This window comes from Procambarus clarkii, chromosome 11 (assembly GCF_040958095.1).
Source record: "Procambarus clarkii isolate CNS0578487 chromosome 11, FALCON_Pclarkii_2.0, whole genome shotgun sequence".
Taxonomy (NCBI): Eukaryota; Metazoa; Arthropoda; class Malacostraca; order Decapoda; family Cambaridae; genus Procambarus; species Procambarus clarkii.
The window spans coordinates 38,486,507-38,495,058 of record NC_091160.1 but is presented as its reverse complement, the minus strand read 5'-3'; the positions used below and the strand labels follow the sequence as shown (position 1 = coordinate 38,495,058).

At 39.3% G+C, this 8,552-nt stretch overlaps 1 protein-coding gene across 3 annotated transcripts in view; it reads right to left on the bottom strand.

Annotated features, from left to right (window-relative positions):
• LOC123758340 (ATP-binding cassette sub-family C member 3) overlaps nt 1–8,552 on the bottom strand; it is a 58,142-nt gene that overhangs the window by 47,950 nt on the left and 1,640 nt on the right. The window lies entirely within an intron of this gene.

The window sequence follows — 8,552 nt, the reverse complement described above, 5'->3', positions numbered from 1 at the left end:
AGAATAAACCCGTAACGTCTTTTAGTCCCTTTTATAGCCCTAGGTACATGTATTTTTATAGTCCACTGTAATCAACCCGTCGCTTTATTTCTATTTTTTGTCGCCTGGCCATAGAATTCTATTACATGTGTGTGACAAGATTTACCGTGAACCTTGCTGGTGTTACAAAGTACCTTCTCTCCAGATGTGCTACCAGCTTTTTCTCACGATCTTCTCTGCCACCTCGTATGGTATACAAGTTAGGGACACCGGCCTGTGGTTTAATGCCTCCTGCCTGTCACTCTTTTTGTATATTGGACTACATTACCCGTCTTCCAACGTTCTGATATAGCTTCTGTTTTCAGTGACCTATTATAAAACTTCGGCTCCCTCTTTTGCACTCCAAGGTGAGATTCCGTCAGGTCCAACAGCCTTTGTTATGTCTAGTTCCAGCAGATGCATCCTAACCTTACCTCTGACAATTTTACATTTTGTCAAAGCAGTTTGGTTTGCTTCTATCTCTCTCAGTTTAGCATATAGATTTAAAGAAGCTAAAGGAAATATGAAAAGTACATGGAAAGCCATCTCTAACTTCATAGAATCTAAACAACAATCACACAACAAGCAGATAAACATCTCCAAAGATGGTTACACACTTGCAACAAACCTAAAAATTGCAACCGAATTCATTAGCTTCTTTTCATCAATTGGTGTTAACCTTGCTACAAAAATCCCAGAGACCCAGACACATGTTACTACATATCTTTATTTATTTTATTTTATTTATATATTCAAGAAGGTACATTGGGATTGTGAGGATACATAGCATAGAAATTACAATCTTGTAAAGTCACTAGTACGAGCAGCGTTTCGGGCAGGTCCTTAATCTAAGAAAATTTTAAGTAGGTAAATATTTGCACAATTTATAAAAAATGATAACAGTTACAAAGTAAGAAAAAAAATAAAAGATGAGAGAAAATTGTAGGTATATTAAAGCACATAGGTTGCTCAGATTGATTGCAATGACAGCTTTGGATTTTTGATAGCATCTCACCGGCAGCTATCCTAACTCTCTACTCCTCTTACCAGTCAGCTCGATAGACATTATATCCATAATTCAATCGCTTAAAACAAAAATTGGGAACACTAATGAAATACCATCTATGATATATAAGAGTGCTGCCCCCAGCTCTTGCACTACCCATAGCTCTGCTGTTCAACAAATACCTCTTACTTAAAATAACTACCCCTTACTTAAACTTTACCACTATGGTATCCGAGGCTCTGAACTATATTCGTGTCTATCTCAGTGACAGACACCAATATGTAGCCATCAATAACACAACCTCCCCCACCCTACCATTAACCGTAGGAGTGCCACGAGTGCCACAGGGCAGTATCTTAGGACCTCTACTGTTTCTTATATACATCAATGATTTGCCAAACGTTTCTAACATTTTTAAACCTATACTATTTGCTGACGATACTACCTACATCTATTCCGACCCCAACCCACACACACTAAATAATATTGTCAGTAATAAATTAGAAAAATCCGCTCGTGAATGTCAACCAACAAACTTCACACTAAACATTGAAAAGACTTACTAAATTTTATTTGGTAGTATATCATCAAATCAAATTCAACCGTAGACAGATAATGTTAACATTAGCAATAAAAATTAGGGAGTTCCTCTGCCTATACTTAAACAAGAGCTGAACTTCAGCACCCACATACAACACACAACCAGAAAAGTCTAAAAAAACGGTCGGTATACGTTCTAAAATCAGATATTATGTTCCCCACTCTGCTCTCCTTCCATTATACTACACGCTAGTCTGTCCCTATCTTACATACGGTATCTGTGCATGGGATTCTACCTCTGCAATTTACCTCAAGCCTATCATCACTCAGCAAAAATCTGCTATCAGAACTCTAACAAACTCAGTCTTCAGACAACACACAGCCCCTCTGTTGAAGTCCCTTAACATGCTAAACATACACTCACTCTACACATTCTCGTGTGTTATCTGCATGTACAAAATCTTGTTCCTAAATGCTAATCTTGATCTGAAACTTTTCCTTCATAGGTGTAATAGAACCCATGATCACCACACCATAAATAACTATCTCTTTGATATGCAGAGTCAAGATAAATATGTGCAAACACTCCAAATAAAAGGGCCCAGTCTTTGGAACTCACTTTATGATTAATTATAAAATTGTCTAACCTATGTCCTGATCAAAAGTAAAACCAAAATGTACCTAATAATTTATGTAGCCTCATAGTTTCCTACCTTGTGCTTCAAACTCACACTGTATCTTGTGCTACCCACTTCCCCAATATTAGTACTTAATACATATATCCTTACCAGTGTAATCACCTCTGTCAACTTATATTGTAGTTATTTGTTGATATAAAACCTTGCTACAATGTGGCTTTTCATATTACCTGATATGTTAGATTAAGGACCTGCCCGAAAAGCTTTGCGTGGCTTTATAAGAATGTACAAATATCATTTTGATGTAATCTCACCAACCCATTCTAACTTCTTGTAAATAAATTATTATTATTATTATTATTATTATTATTATTATTATTATTATTATTATTATTATTATTGTGTAAGGAAGTCTCCCATGATAAACAGTCTGGATCTATTCCCGTAGGTAACAACATCTGCTCTCTATTATATTAATGGTTGCCATTTTGTCCCTATCATGTATATATGAGTGCGTGTATTTAGTACTTGTGCCTGCAGGATAGAGGTGTTAGCTCTTGGACCCCGCCTTTCTTACCATGGGTTGTGTAATGTACTGACTCTCGACCTATTGTACCCCTTGTTATATCTACTATATATATTTCTGTCACAAATACATGCCCAGGATGTAAGCCATAGCGGCTGTCTAAATACCAGAAACATATTTACTGCTAGGTGAACAGGAGCATCAGAGGAAAGAAACTCTGCCAACTTGGTTTTGCCTCAGCCGGGAATCGAACACGGACCCTTAGGACTACGACCCCCGAGCAGTATCTCTGCTCGACCGCGAGGACCTAATGTGTGTGTGTAATTACCTAGTGTAGTTATAGAAAGAGAGCTACGCTCGTAGTGTCCCGTCTTCCCAGTACTCTTTGTCATATAACACTTTGAAATTACTGACGGTTTTGGCCTCCACCACCTTCTCACTTAACTTGTTCCAACCGTCTACCACTCTATTTACAAAAGTGAATTTTCGTATATTTCTCCGGCAGCTTTATTTCGTTAGTTTAAATCTATGACCTCTTGTTCTTGAAGTTCCAGGTCTCAGGAATTCTTCCCTATCAATTTTATCGATTCCTGTTGCTATTTTGTACGTAGTGATCATATCACCTCTTTTTCTTGTCTTCTAGTTTTGGCATATTTAATGCCTCTAACCTCTCCTCGTAGCTCTTGTCCTTCAGTTCTGGGAGCCACTTAGTAGCATGTCTTTGCACCTTTTCCAGTTCTTGATGTGCTTCTTAAGATATGGGCACCACACAACCGCTGCATATTCCAGCTTTGGTCTAACAAAAGTCGTGAACAATTTCTTTAGTATTTCTCCATCCATGTATTTAAAAGCAATTCTGAGGTTAGAAAGTGTAGCATAGGCTCCTTGCACAATGTTCTTAATGTGGTCCTCAGGTGACAGTTTTATATCTAGGACCACCCCTAGATCCCTTTCTTTGTCAGAATTCTTTAAAGATTTCTCACATAATTTATGGGTTGTATGGGGTCCATTTTATGTGGTCTCCATCTCATGTTGGGCTCCGAATGCATGATAGAGCTGATGAGTTAGCCAAAGAATCTGCCTTTAAAGGAGCCGTTGAGTGTAACCTTGGATTGTCAATGAGCAATCTGAGAGCAGCAGTACACCGAGAACTTCAACAAGATCTTGTATATCTGAGGCAAAGTGAAATTGACACCAGTAATTCCATCTATCATCATACTATCATGCAAGAGGAGCCACACATCTATGGATCATCCAATAAAATCAGCAGACTTCTAGATGTTACTACTGCTCGGCTTAGACTCGGTTACAAGTATCTCTGGGAATTATCATTATCTGCTGATGTAGACCTGACCAAATGTAAACTGTGTCAACAAAATTATTCGCACACCCTCCGTCACTATGTGATGGAGTGCGAAAAGATACGTGAATTTAGAGACAATTCTATAACCAATGTTCCAGCGATGTGTCAGTATTTCATTCAAAATGATCTGCTACCAGAAATTTTAGCCAAATATCCCCAGTTTGCTAACTGTAGGTAGTAATTAAGTGATTGTAACCTATCCACCGCTGCCCACTGGATGGGGGGCGGTGTGCAGGACAAACATATAAATTGTGACACTAGCTCTCCACATATGTCAGTTGCTTAATTTAGAAACTGTACTTGAGGTCGATCTCGAACCCATTGTTGATGTGACGACTTATATTGAATTTTGTAACTAGCTCATCAAGATTGTGACTTGCTTAGCTAAATGAATTGTGGGGTTCAGTCCCTGAGCCCATTATGTGCCTCTGTAACCCTTTCCACTACCGCCCACAAGATGGGTATGGGGTGCATAATAAATGAACTAAACTAAACTTGTGTGGGGTCTATGTTCTCCTATTCTACATTCCATGAACATGGCATTTATTCACATTAAATTCCATTTGCCAAGTGTTGCTCCATATACTTATTTTGTCCAGGTCTTCTTGAAGGGCATGATAATCATCTAGGTTTCTTATCTTCCATATTGTCTTAGCATCATCAGCAAACATGTTCATGTAATTCTGTATTCCCACTGGTAGATCGTTTATGTAGACAATGAACATTACCGGTGCAAGAACTGAACCCTGTGGTGCTCCACTCGTAACATTCTTCCAATGCAGGCGATGAGTCACAATAACGTGGCTGAAGTATGTTGAATCGACAATCGACTTGAGAATGGTCCAGGACGGACCGAAACGTCGTCGTCCCTTCAATTTCTAGTGTGTGGTCTGGTCAACATTCCTCCAATCCGATACCTTGCCTCTGATTACTGCCCTCATTTTTCTGTCAGTTAGGAAATTTTTCATCCATGTTAGTAGCTTACCTGTCACCCCTCCAATATGTTCCAGTTTCCAGAACAACCTCTTATGGGGAACTCTGTCGAAAGCCTTTTTTAGGTCCAGATAGATGCAGTCAACCCAACCATCTCTTTCCTGTAAAATCTCTGTGGCTCGATCATAAAAACTGAGCAAGTTCATTACACAGGATCTTCCAGATCGAAAACCATACTGTCTGTCTGATATTATATCGTTTTCCTCCAGGTGTTCTACCCATTTAGTTTTAATTATTTTTTCCAATATTTTGACTATTACACTTGTCAATGATACCGGTCTATAATTAAGGGGGTCTTCCCTGTTTCCACTTTTGTATTGGAACTATGTTAGCCTTTTTCCACACATCAGCTACAACTCCTGTACACAGGGATGCCTGAAAAATCAGTTGAAGTGGAATGCTGAGGTCAGGTGCACATTCTCTCAGAACCCATGGTGAAACTCCATCTGGACCAACTGCTTTGTTCTTACTTAGTTCCTTGAGCATTTTTTCCACTTCATCTCTAGACACCTCTATGTGCTCTATGTTGTTCCTTGGAATTCTTATTGTGTCTGGTTCCCTAAAGATTTCATTTTGTACAAACACACTTTGGAACTTTTCGTTTAGTGTTTCACACATTTCCTTTTCATTTTCCGTGAATCTATTTCCCATTTTCAACCTCTGAATATTATCCTTTACCTGCAATTCGTTGTTTATGAATTTATAGAATAGACCTGGTTCTGTTTTACATTTGTCTGCAATCTCTTTTTCAAAATTTCTTTCTGCCTCTCTCCTCACTGCCGTGTAGTTGTTTCTCGCATTTTTGTATCGCTGGTATGTTTGGGGGTTTGGCCTCTTCCTGTATTGATTCCATTTTTGTGTCTTTTGGTCTCTGGCCCTCTCGCAATTTCTATTGAACCAATCCTGTTTCCTAGTTCTGCATCTCTGTTTTGGTATTATTTTTTTTGTGCCTTTATTATATATTTCACAAAACTTGACATACATCTCATTCACTTCCTTGTCTAGCATCAAATCTGTCCAATTATACTCACTAAAAAAATTTCTAAGGTGGCCATAATGTCCTCTCCTGAAGTCAGATTTTTCAACTGCTTCAACCTCCTTATTTTCTTCCAGATTATAACGCATTGCATACTTTATTCCCAAAAAGACATGGTCACCTTTACCCAAGGGAGGAAGGTACTGAATGTCAAATATCTCTTCCTTCTTCCTGGTAAATATCAAATCTAGCATGGAGGGAACGTTCCCTTCCCTCATCCTCGTAGCTTGTTTAACATGTTGATACAAGAATGTTTCCAGGATGAGGTCTACAAATCTACAGGTCCAAAAATCTTCTGTTTTAGCTTCATATGCTTCCCAGTCTATGGATTTCAAGTTGAAGTCGCCGACTATCAACAGTCGTGATCTATCGTTATCCGCTCTCGCTATGATCTCTCTCATTATTGCTATAAGACCTTCGCGTTTACTATCTAGCTCCTCCTTTCACCATGTGCTGCTTTGCGGTGGACTATATGCATTTATGATCATTAGTTTATCATCCTCATGGCAGATCTCTAGTGCTATTATGTCAACTTCTTGTGGATTGGCAGTCACTATTTCGTTCACCTTTAGGTGTTCTTTCACCAGCACAGCAACGCCACCGCCTTTCCTAATTTTTCTGTCCCGTCTCCAAATTGTGTAGCCCCTTGGGAATATGACCTCATTTAAAATAACATCTTCAAGTTTTGTCTCCGTGAGTGCAACAATGTCTGGTGTCTGCAGCTGTATTATATCACTTAACTCCAGTATCTTTGATCTTACTCCATCTATGTTGGTGTATGCAATCTTCAGGAACTTGTTCCCCCTCTCCTTATTCTTCACTCCTACTCTCTCTAATCCTTTTGTTGGTTTGCCTTTATGTACCACTTTACTGGTCTGCCTACCCCTATCACTTTGTAGAAAAAAGAATTGATTTCTTCTTCATTCCTGCTCTCATTTAAACTTTTTGCCTCGGCGAGGTTCATTTTCAGCTTCTCTCTGTCTTCTTTTGAAAGATCTTGTCTTAACGACCACACTTTCCCATCCTCATCACTTTGTAATTTTCTGGCATTCCTTAGTACTTCTTCCATCTGTTTGGCACCGTTTAGGGTGATCCTCAAAGGTCGATCTTTCACTTTTACGTACCTGCCTATTCTCCTGTAGTCGCACACATTCTCTATGGTTGTAAGACCTTCTACGAGGCCAACAATATTATCTACTACTTTCGCTTCTTCTACAGCTCTTTCTGGCCTAGATGTTATCTCATTTTCTGTGCAACCAAAAATTATCAGGGACTTGCTCCAATCAACTGTGTTATGCACCAACTTCGGGTTAGATGCCAACTCCTTTCTCACTTCCAGCCTAATGTTTGTTTTATCTTGTTGCAGTGTTTGGCTTCCTTTACTGCTTCTTCAATTTTTTCCTTCTCCTTGGCCACTTGTGCATAGGTGAGTTGCATATCTTTCTTGCATTGTTCTATTCCCTGTGTAACTTCCTCTATCTGTGCTGACAAAAGCTGTTTCTCCTGTTGAATTTCCTTGCCTAACCTATTGTAGCCATTTATGTTTAAATTTACTTTAACTTCTTCCAAAACTATTTTCAAGAGTTTATTTTCGTCATCCATGGCTTTGCAATTTGTATCCAATTGATTCTTATCCTTGCACAAGTCTTTCACTATATCCTCAAGACATACAACTTTGCTATTCAAATGGTCAATTACTTTCTTTCAATTTACTAATTATTTCTACATGAGAGTTCACTATAGTATCTAATTTTACCAACTTGTTGTGTAGACTACTAATACCAATGCTTTCTTCATTGAATCCCGCAAAATCAAGCTCTCTTTTGTTTTTCCTTTTGTGTGTGTGTGTAACCTCCAAATAAGAGGTGATGTACGTACACTCCGTCATAAGGTTCAGTGGGCAGGACAACATAATTCCGGGAATTTATGTCAGCACAAAACGTATCAACAGAGAGAGAGAGAGAGAGAGAGAGAGAGAGAGAGAGAGAGAGAGAGAGAGAGAGAGAGAGAGAGAGAGAGAGAGAGAGAGAGAGAGAGAGAGAGAAAGAGAGAGAGAGAAAGAGAGAGAGAGAAAGAGAGAGAGAGAGAGAGAGAGAGAGAGAGAGAGAGAGAGAGAGAGAGAGAGAGAGAGAGAGAGAGAGAGAGAGAGAGAGAGAGAGAGAGAGAGAGAGAGAGAGAGAGAGAGAGAGAGAGAGAGAGAGAGAGAGAGAGAGAGAGAGAGAGAGAGAGAGAGAGAGAGAGAGAGAGAGAGAGGAGAGAGAGAGAGAGAGAGAGAGAGAGAGAGAGAGAGAGAGAGAGAGAGAGAGAGAGAGAGAGAGAGAGAGAGAGAGAGAGAGAGAGAGAGAGAGAGAGAGAGAGAGAGAGAGAGAGAGAGAGAGAGAGAGAGAGAGAGAGAGAGAGAGAGAGAGAGAGAGAGAGAGAGAGAGAGAGAG